This window comes from Callorhinus ursinus, unplaced genomic scaffold (assembly GCF_003265705.2).
Source record: "Callorhinus ursinus isolate GAN/ISIS: 27379988/994484 unplaced genomic scaffold, GSC_fseal_2.0 scaffold9, whole genome shotgun sequence".
NCBI classification, from domain to species: Eukaryota; Metazoa; Chordata; class Mammalia; order Carnivora; family Otariidae; genus Callorhinus; species Callorhinus ursinus.
Window position 1 is genome coordinate 5,241,731 of NW_027397071.1, and position 15,932 is coordinate 5,257,662.

Sequence of the window (15,932 nt, forward strand, 5' to 3'; positions counted from 1 at the left end):
TATTCCCTTGTTGTGGAGTAAGGCTTGGATTGGTTAAGAGTATAAGGCCCACCACCAAGTAAGTTGCAGAAGATTTGAATCCAGGTGTCCGGCCCCAAAGCCTGCACTCTTTGTTTGTATCCTGTACCATGATGCCTCCCATATAAATGCTATGATCTCTACCTATGTTTTATAACATGCCTTTTTTAAAAAAAGATTTTATTTATTTGAGATAGAGGGAGTGAGATAGAGCAAGAGAGAGAGCACGGGTAGGGAGAGGGGCAGAGGGAGAGGGAGAAACAAGCTCCCTGCTGATCAGGGAACCTGACATGAGGCTCCATCCCAGGACCTGGGATCATGACCTGAGCCGAAGGCAGACACTTAACCAACTGAGGCACCCCTAAACATGCCTTTTCTTTGGTTTGTTTCATTCACCGCTGAGTTAAAGGTGATCTATTCTCTTCACCTAGGAATAGCTTTCTTACATTCAGAGAATCTTCTTATCTCTTCCCTCACTCCAAAAAAAGAAATTTAAAAAATATTTTTATTAAAGAAGCCATATATAAAAGGAGCACATTTTCTCTCCAGAATCTTTCTTTGCATTCTTAGTAATCAGTAAGCAGCACATTGAATTATAGCACATAGGCCCAGAAACTGGCTTTAATAAAAACCAAAGGCTGTTTGTTATTAAAATATCTGGATGTATTTTATTCTTCTCTAACAGCAGTTGCCTATTGTGATATTTTGTGCTTTGTGTATTTTTCCAGGGACATACTTTGTTCTGTGTTGATATGTAAAAGCCTTATGTTTCTGAACTGTTTCAGTGCCTGAAATTCAGCTAGCAGTAGACAATTCTCTTTAGAGACTCATGTCCTAATATCCTTTCTCTAAACTCTTTGCCTTGCATTGAAGTGGACTCCAATGGCTATAGACAGACTTTCCAAATTTTTTGACCACACCTCACCATGATAATACATGTACAACCCATCACACATGCACACACACACACACACACACACACACACCCCTCTGAAACAAACATTCTGAAGTAATACTTACTCTTACCTTCATGCAGTGTATTCTGATTTATACTATTGTTCACTATTCTATTTCATTAAAAACATTTTAAGACTTCCTCTTCCAGTTAGGATGTAGAAGAACTTGAAAAACATTTGTTCCCATAGTGACAAGAAAATACTGGACAAAATAAAAATCACATATTTCTCTGAGGCTAGTGAATAGTTTTGGATGCAAGGAAATTTTGATGAACTGAATTCCAGAGTGAATTCCTTTCTAAGTGAACAACGAGCCATAACAACTTTCATACCTGAAGACAAGCATATAGTCTGGATACAGGTGGCCCTGCATAGATGGTGAAGCTTCCCAGAGAAAAGGGAAAATCTGCCAAGTCTTAGTTCACAGTACGGACTGTTGGAATTGGAGTGTGGTGCTTGCTTCGGCAGCATACATACTAAAATTGGAATTGGAGTGCGGATTGGAATCTGGAAGAATCCCAAATGCAAAAACAAACTACTTGGCCCAATAATTATCTGCTGTTCCAGTTTTTACTAAGACAGCAGCATTGCAGGGGGTATGGGAGGCACAAAGAAGTTTTATAGTCCCACATATTTGTGCAGTGATATCCTGCCAGGGTTGAATCCAGGGTTGAACCAAAAATAATTGAAACCGTAGCCATCTTTTTCCAGCTCAAATATTGACAATATTTAAAAGGTAGCAGCAGCTCAGGAGGTTAGAGGTTGGGCTAATCCCAGGTGAGTTCCCTGTAATAAAACCTGCTACCCAGCCTCAGCTCAACTTGACTCTAGGAGGAATCTGAATGATCAGCTCCTCAATCTAATTACCAGAGAGAGGAATGTTTATAATCTCAGAAATATATAAAGCAAAACAAACACAAAGTATATCTTTTCCTCTATTGTTCTTTTATAGGCAGTGCCAAGAATATGATCAAAAATTACAAGGCACTAGGGGGTGCCTGGCTGGCTCAGTGGGAAGAGCATGAGACTCTTGATCTCAGGGTTATGAGTTTGACTCCACAGTAGGGGTAGAGATTACTTAAATACATACATAAATTAAAATTACAAGGCACTAGAAGAAATAGAAAATGTGAACCATAATGAAGAGAAAAAAAGAGACAATAAAAGGAAACCTAAAGATGACACAATTGTTGGCATTAGCCAACAAGGACTTTAAGATGATTATGAATATATTAAATAATATACAGGAAAAAATATATAATGGGTGAAGAGATGGAATATTTCAGAAGAGGAATGGAAATGTTAGAAGAACCAGATGGAAAATTTGTACTGAAAAGTACAATATCTGAAATAAGAATTATTAGATGGACTTAAAATCAGATTGGACTTTGCTCTGTAGAATGTTTAGTGAACTTGAAAACAGGTCAAAAAAATAAATGAAAAGAGCACAAGTAACCTGTGGAATAATATTAAATCATCTAACATATGTATAATTAGAGTCTCAAAAGGAGAAGAGAAAGAATGGGGCTTGAACTCATAACCCTGAGATCAAGAGTTGGATGCTCTACCGACTGAGCTGGCCAGGTGCCCCGGGATATAACTTCATACAATAAAATGCACCCATTTTAAGTGTATGGTCAGTTAGTTTTGATAAATGTATACACCTTTGTAACTACCATCCCAATCAAGATTATAATATTTTCATCACCCCAAAAAGTTCCCTTATACTCTTTTTTTTTTTTCAAATTTTTAATTAATTAATTAATTAATTTGACAGAGACACAGCGAGAGAGGGAACACAAGCAGGGGGAGTGGGAGAGGGAGAAGGAGGCTTCCCACGGAGCAGGGAGCCTGATGTGGGGCTCGATCCCAGGACCCTGGGACCATGAGCTGAACCGAAGGCAGACTCTTAACAACTGAGCCACCCAGGCGCCCCTACTCTTTTGTTTTTAGTTCTCACCCTCCTGGCCCTAGACAGGGCTTTCTATAATGCTTTCTTTCATTATAGATTAATTTTGGCTGTTCTTGAATTTCATATAAATGGAATCATACTGTATGTACTTCTTTGTTTCTCCATGTTTTGGGGAGGTGTCCATGTTGTTGGTTTTGTTCCTTTTTATTGCTGAGGAATATCCTACTGTATGAATATATTACATTTTGTTTATGTATTCACTTGTCAATTGCCTTTTGGTTGTTTCTAGTTTGGGCTATTCTGAATAAAGAGGCTGTGAATATATTCATGTAGAAGTATGTGTGTAAACATAACATTTTTCCTTCACATGAAATACTTACAAGTGAAATTGCTACTTCATATGGCAATCATATGTTTAATTTTATAGGAAACTGCCAAACTGTTTTCCAAAGTGGTTGTACCATATTACAACAGTAGTGTTTGAAAGTTCCAGGTACTCCTATACTTAGTATTATTCTTTTACATTTTAACCATTCTAGTGGGTCTGTAGTGGTATGTTGGGTTTTAATTTGCGTGTCTTTAATGACTAATGATAGTATACCTCTTTTCAGGTGCTTTATTGTACTTACTGGCTACTCATAAAATCTTTTGTAAAATGTCTATTCACATCTGATGCATATTTTCATACTGTTGTTAGCCTTATCATTCATTTGTAATAGTTCCTTATATGTTATGGATTTAAGTGCTTGTTAGATATATGTATTTTGAATATTCTCTCCATCTGTGGCTTGCTGTTTCATTTTTAAAACATCTTTAGAAGAGCACAAGATCTCAATTTTGATGAAGTCCAGTTTATCGATTTCTTGCCTCTAGGGGTTAGTGTTTTTTGTGTCCTAAGAAATCTTTTCCTTCCCTAAAGATTTTTTTGTCTATTTTTTTCTTCTAGGAGGTTTATAGTTTTATCTGTTAGGTTTAGGCTTATGATATATTTCAAGTTAACTTTTGTAAATGGTGTGGGTAAAAAGTCAAGGTTACTTTTTTTCCCTGTAGATATCCATTTGTTCCAAAGCCATCTATTGAAAAGATTATTTTTTTTCCCCAGCTTTGTGGAAATCAATTGCCTATATAAGTGTGGGTCTATTTCTAGACTCTGTACTGTTCTATTGATCCATTTGTTTCTGCTTTCATTAATCCATATTGTCTTGATTACTGTAGCTTTACAGTGTCTTGAAATCAATAGTATATGTTCTTCAGCTTTCTTATTTTTGAAAACGTTTTAGGCTATTTGAGGTCCTTTGCATTTCCATATAAATTTGAGAATCAGCTTGTCAATTTCTGGAACAAAGCCTGCTGTGATTTTGATTAGGTCTGTGTTGAATCTAGAGATCAATTTTGAGAGAATTTGATGTCTTAACAAAATTGAATCTTCTAATTTATTAATGTGATGGATCTCTTTATTTAGTAGTTCTTTAATTTTTTTTCTTAGCAATATCTTGTATTTTCAGTGTACAAGTTTTGTATACCTAAGTATTTCATGATTTTTATGCAACTTTTTATGTTATTTTACATTTCATTTTCCAATTGTTTATTCCCGTATGTATAAGTACAAATTATGTCTTATATATTGACCATGTATCCTGAGACCTTGCTAAATTCCCTGATGAATTTTAGTACCTTGTTATTGTAGATTTCTTAGGACTTTCTACATATACAATCATGTTGTTTTACTTTCCTTTCTTTTTCATGCCATAAGTTTATTTACAAACATATTGAGTATGTTGAACTCAAGAGTTTGATTCATTTTTTCAAAGAGATTGCACCTCTTAAATGTTCCTTTTCACATCTGTTTAATGAATTAAAGCATCCTTATTTCTTAAGCAGCTGGTGTCTTACTATAAAAAAAAATGTGCAGCAAATCCAGATCCAAAGTACACAGTTGTCATAATTAGTAACTGGCACTTGTTTTCCACTGAAAATGACAAATTCTTCCCTAGGCCCTCCTCCCAGTGGCTCCTACAGACCACATAGGTTGTGAACCTCTGGATGCTCTGTCCCAACGTAGCACTGTTAGAAGTTCTGCAAAAGGCGCAGGGACCCAAGATGTTAGAAGTGGCAGCAGCACACCAAGTCCTCCTCTTCACGACCTTGTTCCCCAGCGTGTCAGAGCTGAAAGGGCACTTTTCCAATCTAAATAAAATAAAATGTTGAATAAAAGCAGTGAAAGAAGACATCCTTGCCTTTTTCCCAATCTTAAAGGAAAGGTGTTAAATCTTTTACCACTTAGTATGATATTGCAGTAGTTTTTTCATAGTTGCCATGTATCAGATTGTGGAAATTCCATTTCTTATTTGCTAGAGGGTTTTTTTTCCCAATTATGAATAAGTGTGAAATTTTTTTCAAATGCTTCTTTGCATCTACTAAGATAATTACAAGAAGGCTTTTTTTCTTTATCTCATAAATAAAATGATTTTTAAATTTAAAGCAACTTTGCATTCTCTTATAAACTCTACTTAGGGGCACCTGGGTGACTCAGATGTTTGGGCGTCTGCCTTCGGCTCAGGTCATGATCCCAGCCAGGGTCCTGGGATCGAGTCCCACATCGGTCTCCCTGCTGTGCGGGGAGTCTGCTTCTCCCTCTCCCTCTGCTGCTCCCCCTGCTTGTGCTCTTTCACTCTCTTTCTCAAATAAATAAAATCTTAAAAAAATAAATAAACTCTACTTAGTCATAACTTAGTATCTTTTATATGCATATGTGAATTTTATTTGCTAATGTTTTTAAAGGACTTTCACATTTATGTTCATGAGTTCTGTTCTATATTTTTCTTTTCTTGTAGTGTCTTTGGTTTTCCAACAGGGTAATGTTGGTCTTATAAAATGAGTTAGAAAATGTTTCCTCTTCTATTTTCTGTAAGAGTTTGTGTAAGATTAATATTATTTTTTTGGATGTTTAATAAAATTAACGAGTGAAGCTACGTGGACCTGGAGTTTTTTTTAATGCAAAGGCTTTTAATTAAAATTTTAATTTTAGGGGTGCCTGGGTGGCTCAGTCATGTCATTAAGCGTCTGCCTTCAGCTCAGGTCATGATCCCAGGGTCCTGGGATCGAGTCCTGCATCGGGCTCCCTGCTCAGCGGGGGAGCCTGCTTCTCCCTCTGCCTGATGCTCCCCCTGCTTGTGCTCTCTCTGTCAAATGAATAAATAAAATCTTTAAAAAATAAATAAAATAAAATAAAATTTTAACTTTAATTTTAAAAATAAATATGTAGATACTCAGAGTTCTTGTATCTTCTTGTGTCTGTTTTGGCAATTTGTATCTTTCAAGGAATTTGTCCATGTCATTTAAGTTGTCAAATTTACTACAATAAATTTATTCATATCATCCTTTATATCCTTTAATGTAAGATCTGTGCTGATCACCCCTTTTTCATTCCTCATACTGCTAATTTATGCTTTTTCTTTTTTTATTTGTTCCATCCACCTAGATGTCTATTAATTCATTGGTGTTTCAAATAACTTTTTATGTTTCATTGATTTCTCCGTTGTTCAGTGGTTGCTATTTCATGAATATTTACATCTTATTATTTTCTTCTACTTGCTTTGAGTTTATTTTTTATCCTTCTTAAGAAAAAACCTTAGGGCGCCTGGGTGGCTCAGTTGGTTGAGCAACTGCCTTCGGCTCAGGTCATGATCCTGGAGTCCCAAGATAGAGTCTCGCATTGGGCTCCCTGCTCAGCATGGAGTCTGCTTCTCCCTCTGACCCTCCCCCCTCTCATGTGCTCTCTCTCTCTCACTCTGTCTCTCAAATAAATAAATAAAATCTTTAAAAAAAAAAAAAGAAACAACCTTAAATCATTGGGGTTTTTTTCAGATATTAAGTGGAATAATGACATTCAATTTCACTATAGGATTTAAAAGGATGTAATATTGAAAAGGATGGGGTGCCTGGGTGGCTCAGTCGGTTAAGCATCTGCCTTCGGCTCGGGTCATGGTCCCGGGGTCCTGGGATCGAGCCCCGCGTCGGGCTCCCTGCTCGGCGGGGAGCCTGCTTCTCTCTCTCCCTCTGCCGCTCTGCCTACTTGTGCTCTCTCTCTCTGTCAAATAAATGAATGAAATCTTTAAAAAAAAAAAAAAAGGATGGTATGTTTTGTGCAGGACTGGCAGTAAGGTAATTTAAACAGATGTCAACCTAGAGCATTATACTGGGGAATAATTTAAAATAATAACTTGAAACTTAATGGGATAAAATGTGGGGTTTTTTTTAGGATTTTATTTCTTCATTTGAGACACAGAGATACAGAGAGAGAGAGAGCACATGAGTAGGGAGAGAGGCAGAGGGAGAGGGAGAAGCAAGCTCCCTGCTGAGCCAGGAGCCCGATGTGGGGCTCGATCCCAGTACCCTGGGATCATGACCTGAGCCGGAGGCATACACTTAACTATCTGAGCCACCCAGGTGCCCCAATAAAACGTGTTTTGATTTAAAACACCAAGATAGAGTGTTTCTAAACTTTTTTCTTTTATAACGTAAGCATTTATTTCCAAATATTTTGGCATTTTCCAGATATCTTTTGATTATTTATTTTTAATTAAGTTCCATTGTGAGAGAATCATTCTCAGGCTGACTTCAATCATTTAAAATTCAGTAAGTTTTATTTTATGGCCCAACATATGGTTTACTGGTAAATATCGTATGTATACTTGAATATATATTCTATTGTTGTTGGGTGTAGTGTTCTAAAATGTCACTTAGGTCAAGTTAATTAATGGCGGTTTTCAAGTCTTTTATATATTTCCTGATTTTCTGTCAATATGGCTATTACTCATGAAGAGCGATGAAATCCTCAGTAAAATTACAGATTTGTCCATTTGTCCTTTTGGTTCTGACGTTTTTTGCTTCTTACATTTTGAAACTCTGTTATTAGGTACATGAACATTTAGGATTGTTCAATCTTCTTGATGAATTGACTACATTTTTGCTTGAAATGTCTTTTCTCTTTATCTCTGCTAATATTTCTTGGCTAGAAGTCTGCTTTGTCTGATATCAATACAGTCAATCCAGGGTTCTTATGATAATGTTTACTTTAGTGTTTGAACCTCTTTATTTTAACAGATAGGTCTCTTTAAATTCAAAGTGCAGGGGCATCTGGGTGGCTCAGTCGTTAAGCGGCTGCCTTCGGCTCAGGTCATAGCCCCGCATCAGGCTCCCTGCTCAGCGGGGAGCCTGCTTCTCCCTCTCGCACTCCCCCTGACTGTGTTCCCCTCTCGCTGTGTCTCTGTCAAATGAATAAATAAAATCTTTAAAAAATAAATAAATAAATTCAAAGTGCAGTTTAAAGAAATGCAGAGTTAGGTCTTGCTTTTTTTTAAATCAAGTATGATCATCTTTGCCTTTTATTTAGAGTTTAGCTCATTTACATTTAACATAATTATTCGTATGGTCAGATTTAAATGTACAGTCTTGCTATTCATTTTCTGTTTCTGTTTGGTTTTTTGGTGGTGGTAGTTGTTCTTGTGATTCTTCCTTCTCTCTCCCAACCCCAGCTTTTTCTGCACTGAGTGTTTTTTAGAATTCCATTCTTTTAGTGATTTCTTTAGTGTTCACAATGTACAACTTTAATCTTTCCCCTTCAAATAATGTACTACGTGGGGCTTCTGGCTGCCTCAGTTAGAGGAGCATGCGATCTTGATCTTGGGGTTGTGAGTTTGAGCCCCATGTTGGGTGCAGAGATAACTTAAAAATAAAATCTTAAAAAAAAACAAATAATGTACTAATTTATATATAAAGTAAGAAATTTAGGATACTATATTTCCATTTTTCTTTCCCTCCTTTGTGCTCTTCTTACATTTTACTCCCCCATTGCTATAAATTCCACAATGTAGGGTATACAGGGCCAGCTTTATGGTCAGACGATCAGTGTAGCTGTACGGGGTCCTGCATTCAAAAGGGCCCTGTGGGGTTTTATGCTCTGTGGTAGCCATCTTGAAATTCTGATAGCTTAATCTTTGAATTTGTGGGGTTTTTAAGAAGATTTTATTTTTATAAAAGATTTTATTTATTTATTTGAGGAGAGGGAAAGAGAGTATGGGAGCATGAACAGGGGAGGGGCAGAGGGAGAGAGAGAAACAGACTCCCCTTTCAGCAGGGAGCCCAATGATGCAGGGCTTGATCACAGGATTCTGAGATCATGACCCGAGCTGAAGGCAGATGCCTAACTAACAGCCATAAAATCTGAGCTAAAGATTTTATTTTTTATTTTTAAGTAATCTCTACACTCACTGTGGGACTTGAACCCACAACCCCAAGATCAAGAGTTGCATGCTATACCAACTGAACCAGCCAGCCGCCCTTGAATTTGTGTTTTGTATGTGAAGTCTGATGGGACAATACAGTGTGTACCAGGGGTTGGAGCCTCAATTCACTCGGGGCCCTGCCTCCTGCCAGCTCCTGAGGATGGGTTCTCAGCTGCCCAATCTCCAGCTAGCCCTGCATGGCCCTTCTCTACCTATAGACCACTGTCTCTCTGCTCTCGGCAAAAGCCTGGTGTGAGAGGGTTGAGATTGGACATGTATGTTCATGGTGTCTTGAAACAGGGCATGACAATGGCTGTCCCACTCCACACTGGCAGCACCATGCTGTATCTGGCGAGCAGCCAAGTGGAGGCCTTGGTTTTACAGAGGCAAGCCTATCACCCACCGTGATTCAGATTATCAAGTGTATTCTGGGCAGAGGTTAATAGATCCTTGGGGGTTACCTGTCTGGCATGAGTTGGGGAGGCATGCCTATGGGATGTGGAGATACCTGGCTGTACTTCCCTAGACCCTGCCTCAGCCAGAGCATGACACGTTGGTTTGGTGGCTGGCAGGAGGGAATTCTAGCAGCCATTAGGCCCAAGCAAGCATGTGCATGCCCCTCATCACAGTGCTGGGCTCCCGGGTCCCTGCTAGAATCTGTGCTCATTCCACAAGTATCCCTAGACCTGACAGCATTCTCTTGGCTGGTTCCAGGCCTGAGGGAACCCTCTCTTTCTCCTTCCAACCTTCTGAATCTGGCTGTGTATCTCTTTCAGCCAGCTTGAAGCACCCCCTTCAAGACAAGCCAAAAATAGGAATTGTTTATTTCCACTGATTCTGCATATAAGGTAAATGCTTTGATATGTGCGTTTAAAATGGCATTGCATACATATAGATGAATGGTACATTCATGCTAATAATTTAAATTTTTAATTTTTTTTACTTAAAACATTAGATAGTAAAATAAAGAACACTACGACAAATTCAAAGAGATTACAGAAAAAATGAAAAAAAGCTTGCTATCTTCCTTTAAAGCACTTTTCCTGCACATTTTCACTTTGCACTGGGAGCCATAAATTATGTCACTGGCCTTGCATGCAGGTCTGCTGCTGACAAATTCTCACAGCTTTTTTCAACTGAAAATGTGTTTATTTCAACCCTTATTTTGAAGGCTGTGTCTAGAATTCTCGATTCACAGTCTTGTCCACCTCCCCCGCCAGCACTTCAAATATTTTCCATTGTTTCCTGCTTACCTTCTTTTCTCTGTACATGATATGAGTTTTGTTGTTGTTCTTGTTGTTCTGGCCATTTATGAATTTTCTCTTTATCACTGATTCTCAGCAGCTTGATTATGGTTTGCCTTGATAAGGCTTTCATTGTGTTTATCCTGTTTGAGATTTATTGAGCTTCCTAGATCTACAGGTTTAGAGTTTTCATCAGATTTAGAAAAATTTCAGCCATTATTTTTTGAAATATTTGTTCTCTGTCTTCCTACCCCCTTCACTTCCAGGATTGTATGTAAGGTAAACTGCTTGATACTGTTTTAGGGAGAATCTGGTTTTTGTTTTTGTTTTAGCTTCAGCTTTTTTCTCTCTGTGCTTCAGTTTTGTTTTTGACAGTTCCTGTTGCTCCTTATTTTACTTCATTGACCATTTCTTCGGCAGTAAGAAGTTGAATTTGCTGTTCATCCCATCAGTGACTTTATTTCAGACAGGGCATTTGTAGGTTCCAGAGATTCTGTTTGCTTTCATGTTTATATCTTCATTTCTCTACTGATTATGTTTGTGTTTTCCTTTAAGCTTATGAATATATTTAAAATATCCAACCTGAGGTCTTTGTCTGCCAACTCTATCATATCTATCATTTTTGGCTCTGTTTCTGTTCCTACTGACTGATTTTTCTCACTTTTAGGCTTCTTTACATATTTTGTAATTTTGAGTGGATGTTGCACATTGTGAACGTTACATTGCTGAGTGTCTAGGTTTTGTTGTCTTCATGTAAAAATTACTGAGTTTTATTTTAGTGAGTACTTCAGTTCCTTACAAATCAACATGATCCTTTTAAGGCTTTTTTTAAAAAATAAAAATTTTTATTTGAGAGAGAGAGAGCTAGCGAGCACGAGCGGGGGAGGGGGAGGGCGTGGCAGAGGGAGAGGGAGAAACAGACTCCCCGCTGAGCAGAGAGCCTGAGATGGGGCTCAATCTCAGGACCCTAAGGTCATGACCTGAGCCAAGGGCAGATGCCTAACTGACTGAGCCACCTGCTTTTAAGGCTTTTTTAAAGCTTTAGGGTAGCTCGAAAGTAGTCTTTATTCTAGGGCTAGTTTAGTCCTACTGACAAGCCATGACCTCCTAACGTCTCTACTGAATTGCCTGGGTGTTCGACAAGTCTGCTCCTATATGGATCACTGGAAGTTGAACATTTCCCAGCCCTTTGTGAACTCTGGGTACTAGTCAGCTTACAGGTCCCCTGTAGTTGTTCTTTCCCCGGTAATTTGTTTCCAGCCTTGTGCAGTGTTACCCTGTGCGTTAGCAGCTTAGTATTCAAACCAAGACTCAAGGGGATCCTATGTAGATTTCTGGAGCTTTTTCTGTGTTGCTCCCTCCTATCTGATACGGGGCCCTGAAAATTCCATCTTTCCTCGTCCCTTCAAACTCTGCCCCCTTTATCTGTACCTCAGCAAGGTTATCATGTTCTGTGCTGTTTTCTGGAAAGAGCCTCCAGCGTGAAAACTGGGCCAACATAGTGCCTGCCTCATTTGTTTTTCTTCATTCAGAGATTACAGTCCTATGTTTGTTATCCAATATCAAAAGCATTTATTTTATTTAATATATAAGTTCGGTTTTATAGTTATGTTAGGAAGGCAAGTCTAGCTCAGTGACTCTATCGTGGCCAGTGGTGAGAGTCTTCCTTGTCCCTTTCATCAATTTTCTTTCTAATTGAGGTAAAATTCACATAAAAAATATCAATCGTTTAAAAGCATACCTTTGGGGCGCCTGGGTGGCTCAGTTGGTTGAGTGTCAGACTTGGTTTCAGCTCAGGTCTTGATCTCAAGGGTTGTGAGATTGAGCCCCCTCCCCCCAGCCACCAACCCCACACTCCCTAACCCTCCTCACCTCACCACCTGTTGGGCTTCGCGCTCAGCGGGGAATCTGCCTGAAGAGTCTCTCCTTCTGCCCCTACCCCTCATTCTCACACACACGTCCTCTCCCTCTCTCTAAAATCAGTCAATCATTAAAAGCATACCCTTTCATCAGTTTTTAAATCAACTTTTAGAATGTTCCAAATCCCCCCTATTTTGTCAGGTATTTATGTTTGATCAAATAAAGTGTTTTAAAGGCTTTGGAGTGAGAAGCTTTCCCATGTAAGGCTTGAGTTACTAAAACAGAGCATCATTATTCTCTTTTCCAGAGAATTTCACTTACTCAAATGGACTCAAATTGTTTTCTTTTAAAATGCTAAAAACACAGAATCCTGTATGTGGTAAGTTATAGTGTACATTACATTTTAAGCTGATAAACTTGTGTTGATGTGTTTCTTGGATGAAAGTAAATACTCAGAAAAAAAACAGAAAATAAAAACAAGGGGACCTGATGAAGGATCACCTCTTTGGGAACAAAGAACAGGAAAAAAAAAAAAAAGCTTGATTAGTACCCTTTATTCCAAGCATGCTGTTTTATTATACTTATAAAATCATGCTTGATTTTTCATATTTGTATGTCTTTTGTTCTGTTGCTGTTTGTTCTGTTGAGATGTCCATTGTGGTTAGTGAGTGCTCGCCTCCTCTTTAAGTTGTGAGTCCTGCCTGCCTTAGTCATCTTTAAAGGGAGGGAAGTCTGACTCATTTTGTGGTATTAAGAGAAAAAAGAATTCTAAAAACTGTTGAAGTTGTCACGTTTTCTCAGTCTGTGTTTTTGTTAGGACTGTTGCAGCAAACTTAAGGAAGCAATCTCTAGGGACAAATGTGTGAGTTGGCTTTAGGGAGTTTTCCAAAAGATGAAGCTGTGGAGAGATCTAGGACTTGAAAAGCTGGGCCAGCACTTAGGGCTTAGAATGTTCCTGGTAGTGGTGGTCAACGCAAGAAACTGGGGAGGTGGCGAGTGGGACATACAGGATCTCACAGAGAATGAGGGCCATGGGGAGCAGGTCCTGAGGAGGAAGGTGGCTCAGAATTTAATTAGGTTCAAGTCAGACATGAGATGCCTCCTGCTTTGGTGAGTGATTCTTATTTTTTGGAGGGGACAAAATCAGAACTCGTATATAAGAATAGGCAAGCCACATTATAAAGAGTTTAATCTGTCAAAAATTGGAACTGTGAAATCGGATATAAAGATAAATTCTCTGTACTGTCTAGGTAGACATCTGTCTAGTCAGAAGGCGTTAAAACTTTTTTGTTTCTGAAATCATTTGTCCATTTTTTTGAAAGCTGTGGCGTATTAATACGTACATTTAGGAGCAAGTAGCATTTCTGTTTATAATGCCCACTTCTGTTAGGAGTGTCTTATGTGCCACGGAAACACCATTAATACACATCATTCATATTTGTGTGTCAAGTCCATAAATTTAGCATCTGTTGCTAGTAATTTTCAAGTTAAATTTCTTTAGCCCTGAAAAAAAAGCCTTCAGCCTTAGCAGATTCCATCTTTCTTCCCACTTGGACCCATTCATAGCTTACATTCATTCGTACATTACATACATTCGCATAGTAACAAAGGAAAAGTAAAGAAAGCATTAACAAAGACTGCTGAAAACCTCTACGAGGCTCCTAGGAGAGAGAAAAATACAGTTGACCCTTGAACGACACAGGTTTGAATTGTGCGGGTCCACGTCTAGGTGGATATTTTGCGATAAGTACAGTACAGCCCTGTAAATATATTTTCTCTTCCTTAGGATTTTTCTTAATATTTTCTCTGGTTTATTGTAAGAATACAGTATATTTAAAAAAAAGAATACGGCATATAACACATAGGTGTTAATCAGCCATTAATGTTATCAGTAAGGCTTCTTCCTGCCATCTGTAGGCTGTTGGTAACTAAATTTTGGAGGAATCAAAAGTTATAGGCAGGTTTTCAACTGTGCGGGAGGTCAGCACCCTTCACCCCGACCTTGTTCAAGGGCCAGCTATACTCCCATCTTGTCTATAGTGAGGAAAACGTGAGTCTCAAGGACACCCTAAAATCCTTAGGAATCCTCTATTAGAAGCGGCAAAAGGAGGGGCGCCTGGGTGGCTCAGTCGTTAAGCGTCTGCCTTCGGCTCAGGTCATGATCCCGGGGTCCTGGGATCGAGCCCCGCATCGGGCTCCCTACTCGGCAGGAAGCCTGCTTCTCCCTCTCCCGCTCCCCCTGCTTGTGTTTCCTCTCTCACTGTCTCTCTCTCTGTCAAATAAATAAATAAAATCTTTAAAAAAAAAAAAAAAGAAGCGGCAAAAGGATTTTCAGTTTAATAATGAGCGGCCGCTGACTGGCCCTTCACATTGTATGCATTAGTCTTTCATGGAGAGTTCTAGGCCTGGGTGCCAGGCAGTGCAGGCGGGTCCCTCAAAGCAAGGAAGCTGTGGTGGTGGTGGCGGCAACCAAAAAAAAAAAAAAAAATCTGCAACAACAGCTTTAGTATTTTGGGGCTTTGGGTTTTTTGTTTTTTTTTTTTTCCCACCCACATTAAATTTCTTAAGGTTATTTAGAATGATTTTTTTTTCATTAGATCCTCATCCAAGTTTATTTGCAGGCAAAGCTGATTTTCCTACAAACTTGTGGGAATGGTTGAAAGGAAAGTTGATGGAATCCCTGATTAACAATTGTCCTGCCTAGAATACATTTTGTGTGTGAATTGTGTATCAGTTTTGGTCAGCTGCCCTGACAGAGCCGGGCCAAGATATTTTCCTGCCTGTTAATCAAGGCCCCACAGACAAAGCTCAAGGAAGGATGACCCCTGCCTCAGGAAGTTTTGAATCAGTTGTTATTTATAACCCGTATACAGGAGAACTTGAGATCGGGTCTTTACTCAGTTGATAAGAAAAGTTCTATGCCAATTTTTACATTTGAGGAAACATTTATGGGCCTCAATGAGTGAAGCCTGTATGTGAAAGGAAGGACTGTGACAAAGCCTGTAAGTATTTTTGCCGATTTGGGTCAAGGGGGTGGTGGCAGTGATGTGCAAAGTTCAGTCGGTGACGAAATAGGTTATGATATTTTAAAGCACCTGATAGTTAATGGCACATTGGCTTGTCATTAGCACCGTGCATATGGAATCCTGTGCTGCTAATAGTAAAGTTGAAATCAGGGTATGTTGAAATAAGGGCTAGTATTATCTCCCAACATAGGCGAGAAGGAGGAAATTAGGTGTTGATATGTTTCCAGACTAACTGGCGCTTTCTCTGGATGTATACATCAACTTTTTAGTTAGTTGAGATGTATTTCTGTAAGTGTATGCTTTTTATAATACTCTGTTGGTCCTTGTTTCATTAAGAGAAGGTTTCATAAGGAATTGATTTTACAAAATAACATTGTGTACTACTATGTGTAATCTCTTATAAAACCTCAGTCTACCTAACTTTAGGAAATTAAATACAGCAGAACATTAAAGCTGACAATTTGAGAAATATCACAAGTAATATTTCCTCTGTGTTCTATCACCATCTTAGGAACGCGTTTATGGAGTTGAATTACTTAGTGGGTGACAGGTACATTTTTACATATGTAATGTAAATGAGTTATTTAGGGATACATAGGCAGTGTTTTGGTGGACTTTAAATTAGGAAA

General features: G+C 38.6%; 1 protein-coding gene across 4 annotated transcripts in view; it reads left to right on the forward strand.

Moving 5' to 3' along the window:
- Window positions 1–15,932, forward strand: part of DENND2C (DENN domain containing 2C) — a 78,439-nt gene that overhangs the window by 27,924 nt on the left and 34,583 nt on the right. Inside the window, exon 1 of one of the 4 annotated variants that reach the window (XM_025872492.2) lies at window positions 15,228–15,279. The exons of the other annotated variants lie outside the window; for them this stretch is intronic. The gene's annotated coding sequence lies outside the window, so the exon portion shown is untranslated. Of the gene's footprint in view, window positions 1–15,227; window positions 15,280–15,932 lie in introns of those variants that run through there. 4 annotated transcript variants of the gene reach the window in all.